The sequence below is a fragment of the Callithrix jacchus genome, chromosome X, assembly GCF_049354715.1.
Source record: "Callithrix jacchus isolate 240 chromosome X, calJac240_pri, whole genome shotgun sequence".
NCBI classification, from domain to species: domain Eukaryota; kingdom Metazoa; phylum Chordata; class Mammalia; order Primates; family Cebidae; genus Callithrix; species Callithrix jacchus.
Window position 1 is genome coordinate 106,624,198 of NC_133524.1, and position 14,815 is coordinate 106,639,012.

General features: G+C 35.9%; 1 protein-coding gene across 5 annotated transcripts in view; it reads right to left on the minus strand.

The window, feature by feature from the left end:
• AMMECR1 (AMMECR nuclear protein 1) overlaps positions 1-14,815 on the minus strand; it is a 241,904-nt gene that overhangs the window by 20,151 nt on the left and 206,938 nt on the right. The gene's annotated exons all lie outside the window — the stretch shown is intronic.

Sequence of the window (14,815 nt, forward strand, 5' to 3'; positions counted from 1 at the left end):
TAAGCTTCAAATGTATTCAAAGTCCCCAAAGATTTTAGAAGTCACCTTTGGTTTTTCATTAAACAGATTGTGTTTGCTAGCCAATCTTGTGACTGCTTCAATTGTAAAGAGTGAATGATCAATTACATTTCCTGTATAGCCATTTCCTGGTGTCTTGCCCTGCTACTTGCAGAATCTAAGAATGTTTTATTTTGCTTTTGAGAAGAATAAAAACTAGACTAGTAGAAATTTGTAGGAAGATTTCAGGATCCAGTGCTGGTGGCAGTAAAAATAAATTTTATGTGTGTGTGTGTGTGTGCGCGCACGTGTATGTGTGTGTGTGTACATATACCTATAAGTGCACACACACACACATGAACACACACACACAAAATATTATTTTTAAAAAGATTATACTAGGTAAGCCAGTCACCATAGAATAGCACTCAAAGGATTCAAAGGAAGATGAAAATTTCATTTTCTTCAAGAAAAAAAACAAAGAAAATGGAAATAATCATGCAAATTATAGACTAAAAATAAGAATTTCAGGCTCCCTATAAAGGATAATTTAACATATGACTCAAAAATTGTGGAACTACAGGAAATAGGGCAAATCTAGGAAATAAAAGTATGAATAGGAGACCATTAATCACGTCAATGAACCTCTGAGTACATCAACTCTGATTGGATCCTATAATCAAGTATAGTATATCATAGTGCCAAACTCTAGAAAATCTCCACTGTAAAATGTGGAAAAACCATAATTCTTCCTGCAGTGGAACAGAAACTACACACAGACACACACACACACACACACACACACACACGGTTCCTTGTACTTTTAAAAGAAATCACTTCCTCATCAAGAAAAACAAACATACCTCTGATTGCCTACTATATTAATGGCAATACTGGCATTCATGATATCCATCTTCAAATGTCCTAGATAGTAGCCAGGCTTAGAAATACTTTCACAGATTAATCCTCAGAGGTTACAAACTCAGACTCTACAAACTGCTTGGGTCATAACATAGTTCCATGGCCTTGAAAATAAATCATTTTCCAGTGATTTTCTCATTGCTGAATTTTTTAAAAGAAATCACTTCCTCATCAAGAAAAACAAACATACCTCTGATTGCCTAATATATTAATGGCAATACTGGCATTCATGATATCCATCTTCAAATGTCCTAGATAGTAGCCAGGCTTAGAAATACTTTCACAGATTAATCCTCAGAGGTTACAAACTCAGACTCTACAAACTGCTTGGGTCATAACATAGTTCCATAGCCTTGAAAATAATTTAAATCATTTTCCAGTGATTTTCTCATTGCTGAATTTTCTTTTTTCATTTTCCCATCTCTTTGTTTGCATTTTGAAGCTCACTCACTGCATTTGTATATTTGCAATACACTTGGGTGCTCATTTTATCCTGCTATACAAAGGAAAATGCTTATAGGACGATATAGAAATGTTATATATGTATAAAAGTATAAATGTTTTTCCCATTCAAGAAGCCAATATTAACCAAGAAAATCAGGAAATCTGTGATAATTCATACTCTGAAAACAGCATTTCACTATTTTATAATTTAATGATGTAAATTCCCTATGGTTTGGCTTCTTTTATTTTTCTACTGACAAATAAAAATTTTAAAAAATACTTCCAAGTTCTCATTCAAATCCAAGATAAAGACATGTGTGTATGTATCCCACCACCCCCTCCACATACAGGAAAGAAGTTCTAAAACACAGACCAGAAGAATTGTATGCATAAAAAATAAAAGATCAATCACATTTTCAGTTTTACTGTTAAGAGAAAGAGAGGAGAAGACATGTCATTCATTAGAATAATATAAAATGTAATTTTAGGGAGTTATAGATTTTTATTATGGTAAAATATACATAAAATTGGTATTTTAATCATTTGGTAAGTATATAGTTCTGTAAAATTAAATATATTTGTAGTGCATCTATCACTACCTTCCATCTCCAAATCTTTTTCATCTTTCCAAACTGAAACTCTGTACCCATCAAATACTAACTCCCCATTCTCCCCTCCCCTAGTCCCGGTATAAAATGTAATTTAAATATACTTTTATAATTTCAAATAGTTACAGTAATATAATCACTAATGTTTTTAATCCATAAAAGTTTTATTGAGATATAATTCACATACCACAAAATTCACCCATGCCTTTTAGTATATTCACAGTTGTACAACCATCACCATTACTCAATATTAGGACATTTTCATTATCCTTGAAAGAATCTATATACCCAGTAGCAGTCACTGCGTATTAGCACCACTCCCAGCTCCTGGAAACCATTAATCTACTTTGTTTCTATGGACTTGCATATTCTGGACATTCTGTATAAATGAAATCATACAATATATTGCCTTTAGTGTCTGGCTTCTTTCACTCAGCGTATTTTAGATATTTCATCCATGTTGTAGCATGTATCAGTACTTCATTCTTTTCATTGCCTAATAATATTTCCTTGTATGTTTTGTTACCTATTCATGGGTTGATGGACATTTGGGTTATTATGAATAATGCTGCTAGGGACACTGATGTATACGTTTTAATGTGGGTGTATGTTTTCATTTCTCTTGGGTAGACAGCTAAGAGTGGAACTGTTGGATCATAAAGGTAATTGTACCTTTAACTTTTTGAGGAACCAACAAACTATTTCTCACAATAGCTGCACGATTCTACTTTCCCAGCAACAATGTATGAATTCCAGTTTCTCCACATCCTCACCAATGTTTGTTGTTGTTTGACCTTTTGAATACAGTGCTAGACCTCCTTATATGAAGCAGTTTTTGTACCTAGCTCTGGCTTTTTCATTTAAAAAATACACATGCTGAAGTAGCTATACAGTTAATTTCTCAATATTTTGAGGCAAGTTATCATTTTGTTTAGTTTGTTTCCTAGCAGACCAATTAAAGGTAAGTTTAACTCAGTGCAATTCAAACTATTTCAAATCAATGAAATTTTCAAATACCTAAAACATAAGTGAGGATCAGGCTACAATGCTTTTCTTGTGACATGGAGCCTTGTTGTTCAATCATTCTAGGCTTAAGAAAAAAAAAAAGAACGTTTAGAACAAGGAGGGAGTTAGTGGGAAAATGCTAGAACAATTAATGGGATAAAATGACAACAGTGCCTCATCATGTCAAGATTCAAAGATACTGATTTCAAAGCTCTGAAAGAGTAAAGGTATATTAGTCATGATGGAAATAGTTTGATTTTACAGAGACATTTAAACAAGACTTTTGACTCTTGCATTTTATTAGCCAGCTCCAAGTATTTTTTCATTAAACTCATGAACACAGAAAAATTCCAAATGCAGGAAGCCCTCAATGTCTCTAAATGTAAATTTCTAGGGAAATTAACTAGCAATGAAAGCCTAGCAAGGATTTAAGGGATTACAAAAAGATGAAAACGCAGCTGGAGGCTGACCTCAGAGCTGCCAGGCTGGTGTGGATAGCTGATAAACAACAAGATTCAGCTTTCCTTAACCAAGCTCTCTTTAGAATATGCTATGTTGAAATTGTGCTTTTATAGAGAATATTGCAATCTGGAGTTGGGCAGTGACTTGTTCAAGGTCACCCAGCTAAGTTAATGACAAGGGTAGGGATACAACCAAGATTTTCTTACTGAAGTCCAAAATTCTTTCTAGTATCTACACTTTAGTTGTCACCTTTGCATGGATTAGTTTTCAAATTTTAAAATTAAATGCTTGCCTTACCTGGCAATTCTGATCTCATACCTGTGGTACCTCTACCTAAAGATGATAAATAATAATTCAGTAGCATTCATTAGTAGCCAAAGGGTAAACAGAACTAGGCTTCCTGTCTACTGGAGATCTGCAGGAGTAAAACAGATTTTAAAATATTAATATTGTCAATAGAAAGCATTTTATACCAAAGTAGTATCTGCCAATTTAAATTCTAGGCAGCCTAAATAATTGACAAGGGGGTCCTGTAAGTAAATTAATAGGAATTTCTCTTTGTTAGAATAGGAAATCATTTTCTAATGTTTAAATATTGCTAGAAAAACAAAACAAAACACTTACATATAAAACCAGCTGGCACTCCATCACCCATATGATGGATGGGTAAGCTTTAAAAAATTACAGTTTAGTTCACATACTAAATTCAAATATACTCAATTCAATTGGCACCTTCTCAGGAATACACCTCGCCTAATTGAGAAGAAACATTAACATTTGCCAAACTTAAATAATGTTATATAGTACTTTTTTTTTTTTTTTTTTTTGAGATGGAGTTTCGCTCTTGTTACCCAGGCTGGAGTGCAATGGCGCGATCTCGGCTCACCGCAACCTCCGCCTCCTGGGTTCAGGCAATTCTCCCACCTCAGCCTCCTGAGTAGCTGGGATTACAGGCACGCGCCACCGTGCCCAGCTAATTTTTTTTTTTTGTATTTTTAGTAGAGACGGGGTTTCACCATGTTGACCAGGATGGTCTCGATCTCTTGACCTCGTGATCCACCTGCCTCGGCCTCCCAAAGTGCAGGGATTACAGGCTTGAGCCACCGTGCCCGGCCTGTTATATAGTACTTCAATAAAAATGAACATTTTAAGAAAAGAAATTAAGAGTTTAGCTTTGAAAGAACCAAAGAGTTCGTGACAGTGCCTGGAAACTATGCTAAAAAGAAAAAAAAAAGTAGCTGAAAAGAGGCAAAACCTTAGATATTACAAGGCTCATCGTAAACAATAGAGCATGCAACAGAAATACCTTAAGGGACTCTGTCTAGTTGTTCACTCATTTGTTCATTCACTTTCTAAAACATTGTTGACCTTAATCGGTTAACTGCTGGAAAGTTATCAAACTAAGAGGGGCTTCATATTACATGTAACCATTTTTCAGGACAAGGAAGTAATTAAAACCCAAATTAAAAATCCCTATTTAGACAGGCAAAGAGAAGCAAATCAAGTATGTATTAGTCTAAAACTAAACGCAGTTTCTTCATGAGGGGTTTCAACCACCAAGAAATTCCATATTCTGTCATTCCCTGCTAAAGCTTCTGGAATAGAATGCATATGTGGCATGTTTGAGCCCCAGAAATTCAGAATACTAGAATCCTAAACCCACACCTGAAAAATTATCTACCTCTCTTTCTCATTAAGTAGCAATTTTAGCTTCCTAAAGTTCAAGAAGTAATGCACATAAAACAAAACACAAAAATGTGACTATTCATCCAACCTAAGGGTAGAGAGGAAGAACAGAAGACACAATTATGGTTAAGGAAGAAGGAAAGGTGCCTTACTTTGGTGAGGGCTGGGACTCAAAAGAAGATTTTCCGTTGTAAGCTGTATGTACTGTGTTACTCAATTGCAAGATGGTTTTCCTTTTGTAGTAATAAACACAACCTACTTGCTGCTCAGTAAACATTAACATTTATTAATTTTAATATATATGGTTAATATGATGGGTAATTCATGAGGAACAGAGGAAGGAACTAAGGGATGGAACAAAAGGAAGAGTAGACAGGAGAGAATGAAAAAGGACAAAGATAGGAAGAGAAAAGCAAGAAGCTGAAAAAAGAAGTAGGAAACAAAGAAAGTACAGAAAAGGGGGACACCTAGAAAGTGCTCAAATAGAGACACATGCAAAGAAAGAGAAAGCAAGAAAGGGAGACTCGAAAGGTAAGAGAGAGGAGAGGGGGGAGATAAAGGGTAAGGGGTTCAGTAGGTTTGATATATATTATCTGGCTCCTATTCTATGAGATTTACTTAGGCTTTAGAGTGTTATCACTTACTGCCCTCTGAGTAAAGTTCCTGAAATGCTCTGATCTTGAATTCTTAAAAGCCTCTACTCCTACGAGATAGCCATAGCTGCCCACCAGGAAGGGAAAATACCCTGTGAGCTGCCAGCTATGCTGACCAGCAAGTATCATCAGAATTTGCCTCCTAGGCCACAAATTCTTCCTCACTAAATTAAGAGAATTCGTTCTTAATTGGATTTAGTGGAGCAGAACTAAAACTGGAAAATAAAAGCTACATAAAGAAACAGATGGCTAAATGTTTGCATATACAGAAAGTAATTCTTATTTCCCTCTACAAAATGTCTACATAATGCTTTCTCTCCAGAGTTTCTAGATTTACTCCATCTTATTTTTAGAAATGAACTACTAGAAACTATTTTTGTTTAAATTATTTTTTTCTGATGAAAATCTGCCAAAGTAAAATGAATATAATTTAATTTTCTCTTTATGACTGGTTCATCTTCAAAACGCAATATAACTGGGTCATTTGTTACTGTACACCATAACAACAGTGCTCTCAAGGCCTTAGCAAGAAAAAAAAATGTGTGGTTTGGAAGAGATTACGATATGACCATTAACAATTATAAACTTAAAAATGTGAAGATATAAGACTATCTCTACCTTGAAGAGACTGTGTAACACACAAGCTGGCAAAATTTCCAAGGATCTCATCCATGTGTTCTCCCAAGTTAGGATACACTACAAAACTGAATGAACCACCTCTTGAACTGAATTGGAATTTAGAAACCTGGTCTACAGCTCCAAATTAGTATTATTTCCCCAGACCCATCAAAAGTGTGTCTCCAAGGTATAACAACAGTTCCCTGTGACTTTTTGCCAATAAATATAGCTCCTAAAATGCAAAATTAAAGTCATCATTAATTCATGAGCACTATTTCACAGTTCTCTAGAACATAACATATTAGAATGTCCAACAGCTTGGGTTCTGGAGTCAGATATATTTGCATTTGCATCTTGGCTCCACTACACACTAGTTGTGTGACATTCGGGCAAGTCTTTTAATCTATGCCAGCCTTCATTTCCTCATTTATGAAATGGAGATCGTAACAGTACCCACCTAATGGAGCAACTGCAACAAGTAAAATAATAAATAACTGCCTAAGTGCCTTTATTAACCTACATGCTCAATAAGTAGTGGCCATCAAAGAACTCTGATTGATCATCTGCCTATTTGGTAAGTATATGTCCACAGGGCTGCCCCATATCTTGGTTCTGGTTAAAGGAAGGGAGCCGCAGGACTAAGTTGTGCTGTGGGAAGAACTAAACAAGTTATCTTCTCCAGGAATTAAATGTGGCCATCTCAGGAGATAATGGCTACCTTTTCAGGTTCTGAGGTTTTCATTTCATTTTCTTTCATTTTCAAAATAAGTATTAAACACCTGCCATATGCTTTTTATTATGTAACGAGCCATGGAGACTATAAGAATAGTAGATTACTAAATAATTTATATATATATATATATATATGCATAAAATACTTGCTAAAATCATATGCCACAGGAATGCTGAGAGGAATAATCAGCAGGTTAGCTCTCTTTTTGGAAAGATCTCTTTTACAGTTTGCTACTGGTTTACTGGTTACCAACTGACTCAGAGTTATAGGGAGTTTTACAGAAATAGATAAGTAAGTAAGTAAATAAATAAATAATTTTTTTTCCCCCAGAAACAAATCTACATCAAGTAAGGTGCATGCATCTTCATCAAGAGTTTCCATTACCCTGCAGGCAGGCATTCATACGCTGCTTTGAAACATTTTCTTAGTTTTCTTGAACTACAGTTTTTAAATCTGTAGGGCAGGAATTGGTCTTTTACTTCTGTAGAAGAAATATTTATCAAGAAATAACATTCCCTATATCATGTTCGATGATTTTAGTTATATTACTCTCTATCCTACTATTTCTGCCCTAGCAAAATTCTTATGTAAAAAACAAAAAAAAAAGGAAAACAAGAAAAATAATTTCTAAGCAGCAGATACAGAATGAGAGATGAGATTCCATAGGCAGCAACTGCTTTCCTCATCTAAAATAGCAGTCTCTAAGCTGTTTTTATTTAAATTAGTTTTTTATTTTTTTAATTTTAAAAATCCATAGAATCTCTTTAGAACTGCAGGATATGTCCCCACTACCACATGGGGACTGACTGACAACATCGTCTGTCATCACCAGGATCCACACAGTTCTGACTGAGCATTCTGATCACTAAAAAGTTTGAGCACACATCCTCTATATGTATATTTATAAAGTATATACTTACACTACTATCACAGGCTAATATATCAAAGCATGATACTTAGAATAGGCTTTGTTATTAAAGACAGCAGGTATAAATTAAATAATGTTCTCAATCATTTCTTGTTTTGGGGCTGACATCTTTTCAGATCTGATTAGATTATTTTTGTTTTTGCTTTATGACTTGGCTAAGTTAAGAGGAAACTCATATTAAGTGTCAGCTAGTTCACCATGTTCTTGCCCTTGCATTATTACTATTATTATCAACCCATTTTTTTTCCTTACAGGAATCTTCTTAAGCCACTTGTCTATTCTGTGTAGGTTAGTTTATCTAGCTTTGGATGACGTACACACAATACTCAAATAGCTTAAGAAGATTCCTGCAAAGAAACCACAGGATGAAGATTATACAGGTTAGAGTATCCCTTATTCAAAATGCTGGGGTCTAGAAGTGTTTCAAATTTGGGATTTTTTTGACATGTGGAAACATCGCATTATACCGGTTGAACATCCCAAATCCAAAATTCTGAAATCTGAAGTATTTCCTGTAAGCATTACGTTGGTACTCAAAAAGTTTTGGATTTTGGAGCAATTCAGATTTCTAGATTTGGGATGCTCAACCTGTACTAAGAACCAGAAAACTATTTAACCAGGTACATGTAAACTGAAATATGTTACAATATGCCTAAAGTGAGCAAAAGAACGTGCATGCCACTATGAACTCTCACTAAATCAAGAGACTTCACACTTTTCTCAGGATCCCTCATTTAGAGTATATGACAGTGACTCTCCAACATGGACCAAAGGAGAGCATCAGGGTCAATCCATAAATATTAGTGCAGTTTAAATACTTTCTTATATTTTATCTAAAATGATCATAAATAGAATTTCTAATATTTTTTTCTCACCCTGCAATGGATCTTTCAGGTGCATCCCTCTGTGGATGTCCTAAAGCTCCTAATCAAGCTCTAGAAGACTGGTCCCAAGATATTTGGACATGGCACTATGAGCAAAAGCAGCTTTAAATCTCAAAGAGCCAATATCTGCTAAGTACCTACTGTGAGTCAGGTACTATACATGTATTATCTTGTTTAGTCCTCAAACAACTCCATTTTGTAGAGGAGGAAGGTCAGGTTCAGTGATGATCAGTGAGATTAAGCAACTTGCCAACAGTTGTAAAAACAGGTAAGAGAGCTGACATATGAAGTCAGGAACGCCTGCCTCTAAATCCCATTCTCTTTTCATAATACCACTTCCAGAATGTCAGTAGATCAAGATAAATGTATACACATTTAATCAGTTTTAAGGAATTTTTCTCCAACTTATACTTCCATTCACAGGATGTAACAAAAAGTATTTAGTATAAATGTGAGAGTTTCTGAAAATGTCTAAGAAAAACGGTAACTTTTTAATGAAAGTGTTAGCTTGCTTTTGTTCTCTTCTTTCTCCATTTTGATTTTGGTGACTCAGAGTTGCTGCCATTGAAAAACATCTGTTTTATCTAAACTTAATAAGCCTTATTAGTGGGATGCTAAGCCTTCCCTTATTCTGAAATTTGAAATTTAATCTGCTGGAAGTCATAATAGCATTACCAAAGTACTAGTTTTGGACATATCTAGGCTGGTGGGCCTGTTTCTGATTTATTAGTTTTGCTTTTCCAACCTGAATGAGTATGCTCTCTCATACTCAGTACAAGAGTCATGCAATTCTTTTCCTTCCCTCTTTCCATGGTAAAACGTGTTGTCACTCTAACTTATGTGCCATGTTAGGCTGGTTCAGTTGTGCTTTCTAAAACTATTGCCAATCCTATCTGCTGAGAGGTAGGATACTGGTTCCTATCATGTAGCCTGTTTATAATTTCCTGTACATGTCACTGATGGGAGGCTAAGGGTAACTAAAGAAAAGAATGAAGTCAAACTTAAAGATGAGGTACAAAGTAAATTACCAAGTCTGTCATACTGAGAAAAGAAAGAGGAGCCCAATCTTCCCTACTACCTCATTGTAATGTTTTTCATCTTTTTCATCTTCCCTTTCCCCACCTTTTGGATGTTATCCTTTTTGGTCCTCTTTGTACTCTAGCAGAAAGAATAGTAAAAGGTCACAAGAAGGACATGAAAGAACAGAATGTGGGTGGAGGAAGAGAAGAGGACTACAAAGACAGAGGCATATAGCGGCTGCTTTCACTGCTACCTAGTGCTGGCGAGGCCAAGTCTGATAAGCCAGTATGCAAGGTGGCCTCGTGTTCTCATACTCTGCCACTGGGTCAAGATGACCCATTTCCTTGTGTACAGGTCTTAATGTTCTATTCCAACCTTTGGGGAGTGGATGGGTAATAGTGACAGAGACAAGAACATGATCCACTGCCTGTTTCTTTCGAACTTGACAAGCACAAGAGGGATCCAGAAGAAAAGTAGAGGACCTCATCCCCACAGCCTAGCTGCCTAACCAACGAATATTAATGTTTATTGAATCATTCCTTAATCTGTGTATTTTTAAATGTCATATTTCTCTATGGTAAATATAACTGCATGTCTGTTTTTATGCCCTCTGTAATTGCCCTCACATTCATTTAAATGGAATTATTTTAATTTGTATCACTATATGGTATCTTTGGAGGAAAGAATCCTTAAACTACTCGTATCATCTTTATTTTATATGATTCTTCATCGTTTGCAAAGCATCTTCACATCTTTTATCCTAGCTGAACCTCAAAACAGCCCCATGAAACAGATAAAGCATACTACATTATATTAGAAATCATAATAGGTGTCCTCCAAGAACAAGGACCCCTAAAGTCATGGGGTCAACCAAATGTCAGCTAGAAGCACTTTGAGATCATCTAGTCTACATCCTTCATTTAATTTTGGGGGTAACTAAGAGCAAAAATCTGCATGCCCAAAGTCACAAAACTACTTAGAAGTCAGCTACATCTCCTGACTTCCCCCATTCACGGATCTCTCCATCATTCTTTCATATAATCCAATAACACTCCAGAGCAGATGTTCAAGATGCAAAGAGGAAAATGATGCCTAGGGCACCAGGGAATAGCTAAGACAGTAAAACAGTGAGCTGCCCAACATAACTCAACGCTGACAGGCACCTGGCACGTGTCAGCATGCTGAAGCCAAGCAGAACTTAGAAATTAAGTAGATAAGGATGTGGGAGCAGCAAAGCACCAACCCTGTGTGTGTGTGGGTGCGTGTGTGTGTGTGTGTGTGTGTGTGTGTGTAGAATGTAGTCTTAACTGAGCAGATAACGGTGGGGGAGCAGCAGAGCACCAACCCTGTGTGTGCGTGGGTGCGTGTGTGTGTGTGTGTGTGTGTAGAATGCAGTCTTAACTATTGCCTTCCTCTGCATTTCTAATCCACTCCACTCCCTCCTCATCTTGCTTCTTACACACTCCTAGTAGGGGCCAGTCTCTCCTCGCAGTTCATCCATTCTGTCCCATCATTTCTACTTAGCTGCTGAGTTACATAAAGGATTGTTCAAGGGAAAAAGTTATACATTTTAAAAATAGACTATTTAATTTTCTTTTATCAAACTCTAAGTAGACATTCTGTCCTTATTGTAAAAGCAACTGTATGTTCTGGTTGTTCGTATATAAATAAAAAACTGGTCAGGGCAAGATAACCGCAACACTGATTTTCAAGTAAATAGTACAATGACATGGGTAGATTCTGTTCAGGTCAAATATGTGATTCTTGAGGTATCACTAAAGTCTCATACTTTAATACAACCTATTTTCCAATCTCTCAACTTGGAACAGGTTTTACTTTACTGCTTTCAACAAACATGTTTACAATGAGCCTGAAAAAATGTAACAAGACATTTTAACTCTTCATCTCTTGTCTGGTCATATCTTAAGAACCTAGTTTTCAAAGAAAAATCTTACTTATATAGTTTTCCATTCTATTTACATTAAAAGTTATTTAATTCTCCCATTGAAAAGGTCCTACTTTACTTTTGTTTCCATGAGACAAGCACATGGGGTAATAAAATATGTTGGAAAAGCTTCAAAATATGCTGCTGAAATAGTGGCAATTGCTGATTCTGTACTATGCTGCATATTAGGAAAACCACAATAGATACAGAAAGGAAATAGCATCATTTGAGGATGAAAAAAGGGTAATGGATAAAATTCATGTAAATTAAATTACAGTCATGTGATAAAAGCTCTGTTACCCATAGCGGCAAAACTTTTCATGAATAACTGGCAGTCCTAATGATTACTGATATGAGGGCATAACTATGAACATGAACTATTTCAGCAAACATGTATTGAGTGCCTGCTATGTGCCAAGCACAGGTATACATCCAGGAGCATGCTATGTTCAATTTCAGTCCTGCAGAAGTCCTTGTTTCATGGAAGTTCTACTACACTACAGTAACATATATATGAACTACTCAAAGCACCTAATGAGAAGTACAAGTCTTATAAACTAAGTCACATTGCAGAAATATAAAACGAAAAAAGAAAAAAAGAGGAAGGCACCTAAACTCATAAGGCCTTGCTACTTCTTAAAGTTTACAGATAGTAGCGTATCTGCAGAAATGTATCACACTAAGAAAAACCCCATAGAAATCCAAATTAAAAATGAACTTTTGGACTCTTTATCCTCATGTATATGTTATAGATATAACTTCAGCTCTAAGAGTATGGTGATTGTGCTCATTTTTACTCACCATTACATACCCAGCACCTAGCACACAGTAGCTGGTAAACAAGTATTTAGTGAATGAATGAAATAATATAGGAAGTAGTTTTATATTTAATAAACATTTATTGGCAGCATAATAAACATTAAATGGCACTACTTGTTATATTTTAATAAACAGTTAATGTTTCCCTACATTCAAAATATCCTTTTATTCATCAACTTAAAAACTGTTCTGCTAAAGTGTGTCTTGCCCTGTTTTTATTTATTTAATGCTGTTCATTTAGAAGGTGTTAACTGGTCTTTTTAGTCTTTAGATTATTGTACAAAGTACAGCAAAGTTTGGAAACATTTTTCTATCTAAAACTCATAAGCTGCTATAAATAGATAAAAAAATACACTTCCACGATAAAATTACAGAATTACTTTGATCTCACAGCCTCTAACACCCCCCTGAAAAAAACACATAAACTTTGCATCCTGAAGGAGCTCCATGGCTTCTTACATTTGTGGGGCAATTAATAATAATATTTTATTGTAGTTTGAAACACACAGGGATCCATATTAGTCTATTTTTATGCTTTTCTCACCTTCTTGTAAAAGAAGATCTTATGAACTGGATGAATCATAGGACATCAAGGGCAGGAATAGAAAAAAAAAAAAACATAAGGTAACAGACTCTTTAAAAGAACATGGGCCGAAAGAAAATCTGACATTAGTACACAAATTTTTGAAAATCCTTCAAAAAGTCCTGTGGCTACTCTTCCTGTTCTCTGTGGAATTTCAGGTTAGTAAGCAGTCAAGGAGGAAGGAGGACTTGTGGAAAATCAACCCTCTGAAGCAATGAGAATTGTCTAGTGGAAGAAGGGCTGATTCTAGGGAAAGTGGGTAGGAATGCTGCATGCCTGATAGGGCTGCTGGGATATTTGTCACCTAAGAGGTTCTTACAACTTGCCAGACTGATAGGGGTTAAAATATTACTATGCACCAGCACGCATTCTCTCAATCACATTAGACTTTAAAATTCCAAGGTCTGGTTTGCCATTTACATGGAATAATATTAGTTTAGAATGGTGCTCAAAGCCTGCTCCACAAATCTGAGAGACCAGGTTATAGCACCTCATTTTCCTTTGCCACTACCATGTCTTCACTCTCGCCCCAATGTAACTAAAAACCACTTCTTAAACTTTGGTAAGCAACATTAAGGAAACTGAGAGAATGCTTTCTGTAGACTTAACTTTCCTGGAAATAATTATCACTGATGGAAAACAAACTTTTCATAACAAAATAAAACCTCATTAATTTGAATTCTATTTCAAAATTTGTGTTAATTCAAACATACCTAAACTGAAAGTTTTCCTTAGCAAGTTTGAAAAAGAAGGGTCTGCTAAGCAAATCAACTTTATAATCAAGGTTGTAAGGGAAGTACAGGACTTGCTTAAAGAGAACAAATTATTTCAAGGACTCAGGAATTAACCATCTACAGGCACTGTAACATCATAATTGCAAATCTTTTGTGTAATATGTTAAAAAGCAGGTCTCTGGAGGACTTCTACTTGGTAACACACCATTAGCCCATTTTGAGTTACTGGTGACACTAAAGCAAATCAGCGTCACGGAAACAAGCAAAACTATTTTTAAAATAAATATTTCATTCATTCTTTATAGTACACCGGGCTTCCTGCAATTATTGTGAATTTGAGAGCTTTTACTTCCACATTGATGTTGCTAGATACTCTCCTACAGTCTTTGTCACACTCAGATTTCTAAGTATAAATCTTACAGTCAGTTACTAATAAATGAATCAGAAATATAGCTCAAGCTCAGTAGGTGGTTTTCCCCTCACAGTGTAAACAAAGCCTCCAGGAAGTTCAAACTGGGTGAAGCCCACTGCAGCTCCTCAAAGTCTCTGTAGCCAGACAGCCTCTCTAGATTCCTCCTCTCTGGGCAGGGCATCTCTGAAAGAAAGGCACCAGCCCCAGTCAGGGGCTTATAGATAAAACACCCATCTCCCTGGGACAGAGCACCTGGGAAAAGGGGTGGCTGTGGGTGCAGCTTCAGCAGACTTAAAACGTTTCTGCTGCTGGCTCTGAAGAGAGCAGTGGATCTCCCAGCACAGTGCTCGAGCACTGCTATGG